Here is a 13546-nt window from a genome sequence, read left to right on the forward strand (position 1 = left end):
GGGAGGATATGGGATCATGTCATAAGGCTACTTGTGTGCACTGTCTCTAAGACAGAAAGGTTTCAGGATGGACATGTGAGCATGGGAGGGACATGTGACCATGACGAGGATAAAGGAGGCAAAGCTCTGACTGGCTTAGAGGAGAGGAAGGGTGTTGGTTTCTACTAGAGTTCTAATCCCACTTCCGTCTTGGGGTCAGCTGCTTCCTGGAAACCTGAAGATGCCATCATCTTCCTGCATGTGTAACCATGACTAACTTTTGCAATTTTTTGTTTTTTAAGGGCCTTGCACAGGCCAGGCAAGGCTCTCTCTCTCTCTCTCTCTCTCTCTCTCTCTCTCTCTCTCTCTCTCTCTCTCCCTCTCTCTCTCTCTCTATATATATATATATAAATATATATATACACACACACACACACACACACACACATATATATATATATATATATATATATATCTGGGCTATAAATATATCCCCACTCCATGCAGCTTTATTTAATAGCTACAATTCTTCCAGCTACATTTTTCAACAATAGTCTGGAAGACCTTGGAGTTTTTTATTCTTTCACTGAATCACAACAAGACTGATGTAGAGGTAAACATGCTTTCCACACCTACAGTCATCACATTTGGAGCCAAGGACCACACTGGCATCTTTTTTTTTTTTTTAAATATTTATTTATTATGTATACAGTGTTCTGTCTGCATGTGTCCCTGCAGGCCAGAAGAGGGCACCAGATCTCATTACAGATGGTTGTGAGCCACCATGTGGTTGCTGGGAACTGAACTCAGGACCTTTGGAAGAACAGTGGAAGAACCACTGAACCATCTCTCCAGCCCCCCACACTGGCATCTTTGAGATGCAAGAACACCTTAAAAAGTTCAGCTGGGCAGTGGTGGTGGCGGCATCGGCGGCGGCGTATGCCTTTAATCCCAGCACTCGGGAGGCAGAGTCAGGCGGATCTCTGTGAGTTGGAGGCCAGTCTGGTCTACAAAGCGAGTTCCAGGAAAGGTGCAAAGCTACACAGAGAAACCCTGTCTTGAAAAAAAAAAAAAAAAAAAAAAAAAAAAAAAAAAAAAAAAAACAGTTCAAAGATGGTTGGTGGTGGCTGGCACACGCCTTTAATCCCAGCATTCTCAGGAGGCAGAGACAGATGGATTTCTCTAAGTTCGAGGCCAGCTTGATCAACAGAGCAAGTTCTAGGACAGAGAGGGCTATACAGAGAAACCTTGTCTCAAAAAACTAAGGGAAAAAAAACAAAACAAACAAACAAACAAACAAAAAAAAAAAAAAAAAGAAGAAGTTCAAAGATGCCAGAAGTTGAAAAACTAAGAAGAGTCACCATCGTCGAAAGATCATTGAGAAAGTGGATGCGAAGCCCTGCCCTGGGTCCACTGTATCACCCAGAATGCTGATTATCAACGTCACACAGACAGAAGGGAGGAGAAGTGGGGGTGTGAACACGAGGCCTCCCTCTCCTCAGGTCCTAGCTGCGGACCACAGAGAATGAAAGACATGCATTGTTGTTGTTATTTTTTATTTTTATTTTTTTTAACTCTTTTGCTCTTTTGGTTCTCTGTTCTTTGCTCTTTGGGGGGCCCACCACCCAGCTCCCAAGTAAGTCACACACAGAATCTTATTCTTACTTATGAATGTCCAGCCTTAGCTTGGCTTATTTCTAGCCAGCTTTTCTAAATTATCCTGCCTACCTTTTGCCTCTGGGCTTTTATCTTCCTCTATTTCTCTATACCTTTCTTTACTTCTTACTTACTGTGTAGCTGGGTGGCTGGCCCCCTTCTTTTCTTGCGCCTTGATCTTTTTCTTCTCTTTTTCTCCTATTTATTCTCTCTGCCTGCCAGCCCCACCTATCCTTTCTCCTGCCTTGCTATTGGTCATTCAACTCTTTATTAGACCATCAGGTGTTTTAGACAAAGTTAAACAGCTTCACAAAGTTAAACAAATGCAACATAAAAGAATGCAACACGCCGGGCGGTGGTGGCGCACGCCTTTAATCCCAGCACTCGGGAGGCAGAGGCAGGCGGATCTTTGTGAGTTCGAGGCCAGCCTGGGCTACCAAGTGAGTTCCAGGAAAGGCGCAAAGCTACACAGAGAAACCCTGTCTCAAAAAACCAAAAAAAAAAAAAAAAAAAAAAGAATGCAACACATTTTTTTTTTGCATTATTAAACAAATGTTCCACAACATAAACAAATGTAACACATCTTAAACTAATATTCCGTAACGGTGGTGTGCGTGTTGGGTTAGGGCATTGACAACACGCTCTTGCTGCCAGTATTCAATCCCCTTTAACTCTCAGCTGAATAGGATGGTTTCTGTGTCACTCACTCTTGGGGGCTCCCCTACATAGATTTTATATAAAATAATGTAAGAGGGTCTTAGGCCCCTCTTCCCACATGATACTTTCTTGCAGTGACCTGCCTCCAGCTGGTCTGGACCTCTCTTTTATAGCTGCTGAGCACAGAGACCCTGCTGACCTCTGAGTTTTAGGGTATAATTAAAATAAACCTAACATGGAGATGGGCAGTGGTGGCTCATGCCTTTAATCCCAGCGTTCGGGAGGCAGAGGCAGGCGGATCTCTGTGAGTCTGAGGTTAGCCTGGTCTACAGAGTGAGATCCAGGAAAGGTGCAAAGCTACACAGAGAAACCCTATCTCGAAAAAACAAACTAAAAAAAAAAGTAACATGGAAGAAAAATAAGTCACCAAATCACAGGATATTGCAGAATATTTCTTTGAAAAACTTTAGTACTCAAAACTAAACTGCTATTTCCTTAAATTCCTCCTGGTCAGTTGTCACTTTAGAAAGGCTGTTGCTGGTACTTTACAAAACAGGAAAATGGTTCACATTTATGTGATGTCAGTCCATGCAGACAAATCTCCAGACAGTGAAACCCAAAGGCACAGACAATTAACACAGGATAGACTTTTTGTAAAGGGGTACAAAGAGTTTCCACTCCAAGCAAATGTCTTTGGTTTGGGTGGGTTGTTGTTGTTTTAACTCCTGAAAGGCCCACTACTCAAGTAGGACCGATCTCAGAATGTCAACTTCAACTGCAGCAGTGGGGACAGGGGGACGGCAGCACAGGGACACAGCAGGGCGCTGTAAGAGGAGGAAATGTACATAGAACACCCAGGGACTGGGGCTATAGCTCAGGCTGACTGGCTGTCTAGCACGCTCAGGGCCCTGCATTCAACCCCAGCACCGAGAGTGAAAGTCAACCCTGAACACAGCTTACACTAGACGATTTCAACGCAACCACAGCGCCAGGTAAGATCTAGAGAACTGATACAGGGACACCCTCCCAGGATTCTAGAGTCAGACACACTTCCAGGTGCACCAGGTAGGGTGGGAGCACTCATGGGCACCATGGCTAGAGTTCAACACACCAAGGAAGATCATCCACCCGGCCTTAAGAGCTATGAGGAAAACTGGAGGAAGCCTAAACTGTGACTGTTCGTTCCGTCAGCTCGGGTCAGCCTGTGCAAAGCTGTTGAGTGGAAGGAATGCCCGACTCTTCAGCCTGCTGTCCAACAAGTGTGGGACAGCTTGTTCTCTTGGTCAAAATTAGCAGTCACTAATGGTATCAGTACTTCCTAACTAATAAAATGACTAGTAAACTACAGCTAACTTTTTAACAGTCCTTCCTTCCTTCCTCCCTCCCTCCCTTCCCCTTTTGAAACAAGGTCTTTTGTTGTTGTTGTTGTTTTTTTTTTGAGACAGGGTTTCTCTGTGTAGTTTTGGTGCCTCTCCTGGATCTTGTTCTGTAGCCCAGGCTGGCCTCGAACTTGCAGAGATCTGCCTGCCTCTGCCTCCTGAGTGCTGGGATTAAAGGTGTGCACCACCATGCCTGGGCTTTTAACACACATTTTTTAGCTACTGTTCTCTTTCATCTTGCTCCCAACCACAAGGCTTTTCATCTGATGCAAACTTTCTATGTCTTAAGACACAGACAACACGACACTGAGGTGAAGTGAGCAGGCAAACGTTTTCTGACCCTGACAACCAGATCTGTTCATCAGTTCCCTTCAAGGTCTCCTCATTTTCTACCATCCTGCAGAACCCAGGTAATGGCAACAGCAACAGTCCATTCAGTTCAACTCGAGATCTTAGTGATTCAAGGGACAAGCTACGAAATCCATTGATTTATAGTGAAAAATTCAATGAAAGTCTTTAGCCCAAATGGCTACCATTCTCAACAACAAAGGGTAGTTCTATACCAAAAACTGGGGCAGAAGTTGTAAATCCCAGGCTAGCCTGGGCTACTGCTGGTGCAGGATAGTGTACTGCCAAATTAATGTAGGTTTACTGTGACCACGTGCTAAACAATGGGGGCCGCTGGGTGTGTGGGGGTTTCTACACCCTCTCCAGGGTGTTGGAAAGTGCAGACGGACAGTTAACTCATGTGCACGTGTGTACAAATAAAGAATTCAAACTCGGACAATGACTGTAAATCACCAGCTCTATCATTATCTTTGAATGCTCAAACACTGCTCCAGCTGTGAGAGGGACAGATAGGCACCAGTCACAACCCACGGGAGAAGCCACTGGACAAGGCTGAGGGCAGAACGGGGGACAAGCACACTTGAGACAGAGAATCCAAGTGGTTTCTCTCTCAGCTACTGACTTTTTCTGGAAAATGTTTTATAAAACGGACACGGTGGCACATGCTATGTTTATAGTCCCAGCACTTGAGAGGCAGGGGCAGGATCTCAGTGAGTTCCAAGGAAGCAGGAGACAGCGAGCTGCTGTTTCAAAGATGTAGAGAGCAAACCAACAACAAAACTTTCTCTGTAAAGTCACCAGGCAAGCTCCCCTTTCAGTTCACTGGGAATGAAAAGCAGATTCCCCCAGGCAGATGGGGCTGCTGAGAAGGCTCAGCACGTAAACAAATGCACTTACTTGCCTCCAAGTTGATGACCTGTGTTTGATCCCAGAACCCACGTGGTACAAGAGAACGGACTCCGGAGGGTTGTCTCTGACTTCCACACACCCAACAAGTAAGTGTCAAAACATCTAAGTGAAGACACAGGCTCCCTTACTCCACCAGGTCCAGTGTTCTCACACAGTGCACAGGACTGCAGGGGGCCGGGGGCCAGGGTCGGTGTCTCCATCTCCTGGTCCTTTCTTCCCGAGGGTGTCTGTGTACAGAGTCGACCCCCCCCCCACTGAAGGTCGGCGTCCTTCCCTCCTTTGGGTTGGGTGCCTCTTCCCATTTCCTGCCCATTCCCTCCGCTCCCCGTGGTTCCTAGAGTACCCCTGCCCACACTTGGCAGTATTCTCAGGTGTTCCCTACCAGACCATGATATCTTCTAGAAAGTATTAAGGAACTACTGCATGGAGTGATGTTTGCTATGGGGCAGGTAAGTATTCAACTTCTGCTATTACTTCTAGAGGAAAACTGTAAAAGAAGCTTTAACAGGTGTGTGTCGTCCCCCCCCCCCCCCCCGACAGAACAGGGGTCTCCTCTGTTCCCCAGGCTGTCCTCTGGCCTCATTCTCCTGAGCAGAGCAGAGACTCTCAGGTAGCTACCATATTCTACCTTAAACTTCTAACAGGGAACAAAGCACCGTTGTTTGGGTGGGGAATGACAGACAGCTGAGCACAGTGGCTCCTTGGTGGTGAATGGGAAGGCTGATGGAGCCCTGGAGTTGAAGGCCAGTCTGGGCAACCTGGTCAGAGGGGGGACGCCGCTTTTCCTCTTGGTCCCCTTTGTGTTCAGGGCTGGACACTCCCAGGCCTGGCACAGAGCAGGCAAGTACTGTATCACTGGTGTATTTTTCCAGGCCCAAGACTGTGCCTCTTAAAAAAACAAAAAGTGAGTTGGTAAGTGGGTGAGGGTACAAAGACTTGCAAATGTAGTCTGGTCATTACCGGACTGCCATAAGGAATTACATTAGCCATCTCCTTTAACTGCACTTTCATTAATACACTGAAAGAATCTGTTCAGGAAGCTGAAATAGAATGAAAGAAGAAAGGCCAACCCTTGTCCTCGCAAGTATTTATGAACGTGAAAAACACAGGAATAAAAAAAAAAAAAAACGAGAAGGGGCCAAATGGTGGTGGCGCACGCCTTTAATCCCAGCACTCGGGAGGCAGAGCCAGGCGGATCTCTGTGAGTTCGAGGACAGCCTGGGCTACAGAGAGAGAACTGTACAGAGGCAACGAAACTACACAGAGAAAAAACCCTGTCTTGAAGAACCAAACCAAACCAAACCCAAAAAGAAAGAGAGAGAGAGAAGGGAACTGTTGGACATGAATTCGCATTAATGTTTCCATCAGCTACTCGGCTGATGTGGAAAGCTCAACAACCTGAAGTAGTCCAAAGCCGAGCAAGACGGAGAGCGGCCCAGCAAGTGCACAGAAGCAATATGGATATCCCCGTAGACCAGTGGTTTTCAACTTTCCTCATGTTGTGACCCCGTAATGCAGCTCCTCATGTTGTTCTGACTCCTAACCATAAAATTATCGTGTTGCTACTGTTATGACTTGTAACGTAAATATCTGATATGTGACCTCTGTAGGGGTCAGGACCCACAGAGAGGTTGGGAACCGCTGCTCTATTGCTTTCACTGGACAGAAAGAAAAGAAGACAGTTGTTTGAGTGAACCATGCTTGCTGCTCTCTGCCAGGCTACACACAGCCTTCCTATGAAGGAGCCAGAGTTTAATGACAAATCCTAACTAAATGCCTTTGGACAGCTGGCTATGACTGGACCCAGCAGCCATCTCACGCGAATGATCAGCTGGTAATGTCACTCCACCGTGGAAGTGCTGCTGCCTACCAGACAGACAGACAAGCCATCGTCCCTGCACAAGGCCCAAGAGGCTGCCCTACAGCCCTGAGAACACCGAGGGCACCATTTCCTGCAGGCTGCTCTGGAGAAAGGAGCTCACTCCAGATCTGTGTCTGCTGTTCAGACATTTGAGAGCCTGTCCCCAGGTGATGACACAGGCAAACAGGAACAAGCCAGTGACACAGAAAGGTCTGTGAGGGACAGTGAGACGGCTCCACGGGTAGGTGTTTGTTGTCAGGCCTGAAGACACGTTTGACCCCAGGACTCACAAGGTGGGAGGAAAAGCTGTCCTCTGACCTGGACACTCGCACTGCAGCATGTGAGTGTTCTCTCTCTCTCTCACACTCACACACACACACACACACACACACACACACACACACACACACACGACTTCATGGGAAGTTATTTAGATGGGGCTCATTAGAAGCTGGTAGTGCACAGACAAGATAATTTAGCTGTTGTTCTGGAGGACCTGGGTTCAATTCCCAGGGGATCTGAAACTCTCTTATGGCTCTGAGGGCACCAGGCATGCATGTGGTGCACAGACATACGTGTAGGCAAAACACCCATATGCATAAACAGATAAAATAAATTAAAAAAAGATAATTACAACTTCAGAGGCCAGAGAGAGAGAGGGCTCAGTGGTAAGTGCTCATTCACTGTGCAAGCCAGCCCTGTAACTGTAGCCCACTGCCCTGAAATGCACACAAAGGGGACGATAACGACTCTGCAGGCTGTGTTCTGACAACACACCCACACATCACCTCCCAAGCAGTAATTAGTAATAAAGAAAAGAGAAACCTTCAGGTATAGTGAGTTCTGCGATGAGAAGGTCAGGGCGCAGTCAGAGCATTCTGGGCAGACCTAATCACACACAAAGACAGTCGGTCGGGCATAAGAAATCTCTCCAGGGCAGTAACTGAGAGGAGGACTTCCCTAGTTTGGTTTGGCAGTGAGGACAGAGAATTCAAGTGAGAGCAAAGAGAAGGTTACAAGAAAGGAAGAGTCTAAGTAAAGGTCCCTGGGCACCGAGTTTAGCAGAGTGTACTGTGCACTCAGACTCTCCTGCTGAGCTACACCCCTGGCCCCCACAGCTCAGAGACCGAAATGCTAAATCCAAGTAAGCTAGGCAGCAAGGGAAGCCCCAGGAGCCAGACAGAGAACTGGAGCACAGTGTGCAGACTTTAAAGGGCAGAGCGAGGACTCAGGAGGTTTATGGTTCTGGCTGGCATATGAGGGCAGTGGGAAGCCCAGGTGACTAACTAAAAGGCCACTACAGCAGACTAGGTGCGCGTGTGCGCGCGAAATATCGGCTGCAGAGACGGCTCCGAGGTTAAGAGCACTGGCTGCTCTTCCAGAGGACCCAGGTTCCTTCTCAGCACCCACATGGTGGTTCACAACCGTCTCTAACTCCAGTTCCAGGGCATCTGGCACCCTCTTCTCAACTCTTGAGTGTACTAGGCACATATATACACACATGTAGACAAAACACTCATACACATAAAGATTAAGAGATATTTTGAAAAGTCTCTACAACAAACATTAAAAACACATATGCGTTATTTAAAGAATTTTAAATTTGCCGGGTGGTAGTGCACACGTTTAATCCCAGCACTCGAGAGGAGAGGACAGCCTGGGCTACAGGGTGAGTTCCAGTAAGGGCTCCAAAGGTACACAGAGAAAACCTGTCTCAAAAAAAATTTAAGTTTGCTTCTCGCTCCCCACCAAATCCCCCACCCCACCCTATGATGGAGACCATACCCAGGACCTTGAACACAGCAGGCAAAGTGCTCTGTTGCTGAACTCCATGCCAGCGCTCTCCTCTAGTATGTAAAAACTGTCCTTTAGGAAACAGATCAGCATATACTAACCACGCATACTAATGGGTTCCCCACACATCTTCACACACGTGCACAGCACACTGTAGTCATGTTCGGCCTTTCTTACCCTCTCTTGTCTCGCCCACCCCTTCTGACCCTCCTGTTCTTCCCAACTGTCCTAGTTCGCTTTCCTTCTGCTGTGATAAAACACTGATCACAGACAATTTGGGGAGGAGAGGAGGCGTCCTCAAGGGAGGCCCAGCAAAGTCAGGGACCTGGAGGCAGGAACTGAAGCAGGAACTGAAGGAAATGTTGCTCACTGGCTTGCTCAGCTACCCTTCTTATACAGCCCAAGCCCACAGAACAATCAGATTGAGGCAGTTCCTCAACTGAGCTTTCCTCCTTGCTGGCAAAGGATACTAACCACGACACCAACTAACCCCAACCCTATTTTCATTGTGTGTGTGTGTGTGTGTGTGTGTGTGTGTGTGTGAGAGAGAGAGAGAGAGAGAGAGAGAGAGAGAGAGAGAGAGAGAGAGAGAGAGAGATCGAGATCGAGATCAGGTTGTCCACAGAAGCACTGCCCCTTACCAGGTGAAGAAACCTCTCTTCGGCCAGCACTCCCACATATCCTCAAGGACGGGTGGGACCGAGGAGCCCTCCCACTCCACCTACACTTCTTTGTCATTTATTTATCTTATGTGTATACGTGCTTGGCCTGCATGTGCCCACGTGTACTCATGGTGCCTGAGGGGGCAAACAAGAGCATCGGATCCCCTGGATCTGGCATTACTAACAGTTATGAGCCTCATGTGGGGCCTTGGAACTGGACCCAGGTCCCCTGCAAGAACAAGTGCTCTGAACCAGTGAAGCAGCTCTCCAGCTCCGACGCTGCTCTTTTAAAATAACTAATTAAAAACATGTTCCATACTTTGCAATGCCTTTAGAATCTACCTCTGGAGTGTCCTACTCTAACCAGCACATCCTAATTCATGTGTGTGCCTTGTCACATAGTCTCTCTGCTTCCCTAAGTGACATCCAAGGCTTACACAACCATGAACACAGACCCCTTTCAAGAAGAAAAGGGGCATGCAAATTCAGGATCTAACAACCCTTTCTCCAATGGAGCCTCTCCAATGGGGCGGGAGACAAACATAACCACTCCTAGGCAGGTTAAATTACCCTCCTTGTGCTGCTGAAGTGGAGGCAGTCCTGCTAATTACCACATTTAGGCCCCTGCAGGCAGCTGCAGGGCCAGAGGCTGGGAAAGAATAAAGATCCTGACAGGGCTGGGGGCAGGGAGCCCAGAGAAGCACCACACCACACGTGGCATGGCCCACCAAAAGACAACAAGCCTCCCTCTGCTCAGTCTATAGTTTTCTCTAAGCACCTACACACTGTGCAGTGTAGAAAATCAGCACTTTGGGTACACAAAAATGTCACAACCCACAGAGAAGACAGGGTTTAGAAGTGCTAATAACAGGAGGTGTTAATGCAAACACTGGTATGTCAGCCCCTCAATTCTAGACCACAAGAACAACGCCCTGATCTTGTGTCTATCTGAAAGGGAACTGTGCCTGCCACGCCATGCCATGGGTGGGTAGTGTGCAAAAGAACAATATCCACACTGCCTGAAAAGCAAAGGGTGACTGGTACCAGCAATTCCTTCTCCTGACCCAAAGGGCAAGTAGTTTCCCAAATTCTAAGGTCAGATATAAACTAGGGTGTGACTATTGTGTCTGCTGCTTAGAACAGCGTCACTCAGCCTCTGTAATCCTTCCTCCACACAGCAGAAGGGCTTGTGTCATGAGTGTCTATTTTTAGAAGACTCAGTTCAATTTTCACCATTAGGCTCATAGCCTACAGCACTAGGAGGGAAAAGCTGATCTGGTTTTAAACTGTGCTTCCTTGATTGGATGGTCTTCGGTGCTTTTTTAGGATTTCAAATGGACATACTTTTTTTTCCTGGCCTTGTATTCTCAACCTATTACAGTTTTCAGATGTAGTGTATAAAATCTTGGTAGGCTGAGGCAGGAGGATCACCACAAGAGGATCACCACAAGTTCAAGGCCAGTCTGAGCTACGAAGATACAGTGTGTACACACACACACACACACACACACACACACACACACACACACACACACACACACACACACGGGATGGAGGAGAGAGCAAGTGAGCACCCCCATTAACTATTTTCCAAATGTAAATAAGCTCATGATCCTTCCACTTCAGGGTAGGGCAGATGTAAATGCCAAAACAGGAGTCGAATTATGTAAGCAACACTTACACCTGGTTTTCAGCATATTTACAATTGAGAAAATACCTCCATAACTCACTCTCAAGCATGTGGTTTCAACAGATAATCAACACTCACCACCCACCTTCCCAGTCTCTCTTTACCTCAACTGCCTTAGACAACACGTTCTGGCCCTCAGGAACCAGTTTTTGTATGTTTGGAGTAACTCTTGGTTCACTTTAAGCTCACCACCACACACACCAGAGTTCAGTTCTCAGTGCTCACATGGCAGCTCCCAACTCCAGTTCCTAGAGATCCGAAGTCCCCTTTTGGCCTCCCTGGGCACTACAATGTAGGTGCAGACAGACACTCAAGCCAAACACCCACACATATAGGAAATAAATCTTCAAGGCTGAAGACATGGTTTGAAGATTAAGAGCACTTTTTGCTCTTGCTGAGAAGACAGATTCGTTTCCCAGCTCCCACATGGTGGTTCACAACTACCCATACTCCAGTTCCAGGGGATTCAACACCCTCTCTCTTCTGACCTCTGTGGTGCACAGACATACATTCTGGCAAAACACTCATACACATAATGTAAATAAATCCAGAAACGTGTTTAGATCTAAACAACAGGCTCACACAGTGACTAGTCAATGACTACAACACAACACAAAGGGGTTGCTTTACGGCCTCTGCATGCACGAGCACTTCACACACGAAGCACTGTACACCCCGCAGCAGAAAGATGAGTCTGGCACTTCTATAACCAGCCTGTGCCTCAAACTGAAAACCAAAGTTTTGTTAACCAGCTTCATTTAAAAGGGAGTGGGAGAGGCGGGGTTGGAGAGACAGCTTTTCTCGAAGACCTAGGTTTGTTTCCCAGCACCAACACACAGCTCACAACTGCCTACAGTTCCCGTCTCAGGGGCCCTATGCTCTCTCCTCTTACCTCCTCAGGTACCAGGCAGGCACGTACCTGGAACACAGATTTACATGCAGGCAAACACGTAGAAGTAAATAAATACTTTTTTTAAAAAAAGGAGAAAACAGACTAAATTGCTAAGGAGCCAAGGCACAAGTAAAAGGCTGTGTCATGGAAGAGGACAGATTACCAGACTTAGGCGCTGGGCAGACGGCTCACTGGGTAAAGAAAGACACGTGATGCTAAGCCTGAGGACCTGAGTTCAAACCTCTGGAACCAACATGAAAAAAGGTTGGGAAAGAAATCCCAAAAGTTTTCAGACCTCCATACACATTCACAACCACCCCACAACAAGTAAATAAACACACACACACAAAAAAAATGTAATAACCAATGTTCATTTCTTCCAGCGTATGGTATTTTTCAGACAAAAAGAGAACCTACAAGTTTTTTTTTTGTATTAATTTATGTGTGAGAGTGTTTTGCCTGCATGGATGTATGTATGTACATCACATGGATGTCTGGGCTTCCCTGGAACTTGAATAGCAGGTGACTGTGAACCACCGTGGGTGCTGGAATCCCACCAGATCTTCTGCTGAACCTTCTCTCTGGCCCCTTGTTTCATTCATTCAATGATTTATTTCTATTTTATGGGCATTGGTGTTTTGCCTGCATGTGCGTCTGTGTGAAGGTATCAGAACTCATGGTTACAGACAATTGTGAGCTGCAGTGTGGTTGCTGGGAACTGAACCCAGGTCCTCTGGGAGAGCAGTCAGTGCTCTTAACCACTGAGCCATCTCTCCAGTCCTTTATTTTTCAAGATAAGAGTTTCACTATACAGCCCTGGGTGTCCTGAGACTTGTTATATAGACCAGGCTGACCTTGAACTCATAGGGATCTGCCTCTACCTCCTGACTGTTGGGATTAAATGTGTGCATCATCTCTTATAAAAATCAACTATCAAAGATACATTACTTATTTATATACTGTTTTATATGTGTGTGTGTTTGTGTGTGTGTGTGTAGTGAATAATTTTTCCTACCCCCAAATTTGTGTGTGTGTGTGTGTGTGTGTGTGTGTGTGTGTGTAGTGAATCATTTTTTCCCACCCCCAAACTCTAGTAACCAAATTTCACCCCTTAGTAGAGACATGAATCCTTGCCAAGAATGCAAGATCTAACTCACTCACTGCCCAATTCCTCAGAACACAGAGGAGTCGGGAAGCATTCCTATGGAAGCCTGCAGATAGTTTTAAACACGTTGACTTGACCAAAATGCCACAGATAGTCGTATTGAGTAATTCTCACTTTACAAGCTCTGTAAACTGTTGGGTGTGAAGACAAAAGAAACAAGAACAAAAGCTGTCTGCTGCAAAGTGTATTTTACAGCCCATCAGGTGCACAGGCTTTGTCCTGAATTTAAATTCTAAACTACACAGGCTCCCACGCACACCATCAAATGTCTGAGTTCAGGATCCAGCCAGTTGCCTCTGCTCCAGCGTGGGTACCTAAGTACAGTGGTGTGGGGGCTGAACTTCAAAAGGGCAGAACAGCCCCCCACCTCCAGCTGGGCTCCCCCAATTACTAATGTGACAACTGCCATGGCTAAATAAAGTACCGCAGTTAAATGCTAAAGTCTCCCATGTGGGGGGGTGAGGGGAAGGAAGAGAAGAATAGTAAGTCCAGGGGATGGACAGAGCCACGTAAGGGAGATAATAAGACAACAGGGGGAAACGTCATGACATTTT

At 46.8% G+C, this 13546-nt stretch overlaps 1 protein-coding gene across 1 annotated transcript in view; it reads right to left on the reverse strand.

Annotated features, from left to right (window-relative positions):
* Grb2 (growth factor receptor bound protein 2) overlaps positions 1–13546 on the reverse strand; it is an 81878-nt gene that overhangs the window by 24532 nt on the left and 43800 nt on the right. The window lies entirely within an intron of this gene.

This window comes from Peromyscus maniculatus, chromosome 8 (genome assembly GCF_049852395.1).
Source record: "Peromyscus maniculatus bairdii isolate BWxNUB_F1_BW_parent chromosome 8, HU_Pman_BW_mat_3.1, whole genome shotgun sequence".
Lineage (NCBI taxonomy): Eukaryota > Metazoa > Chordata > Mammalia > Rodentia > Cricetidae > Peromyscus > Peromyscus maniculatus.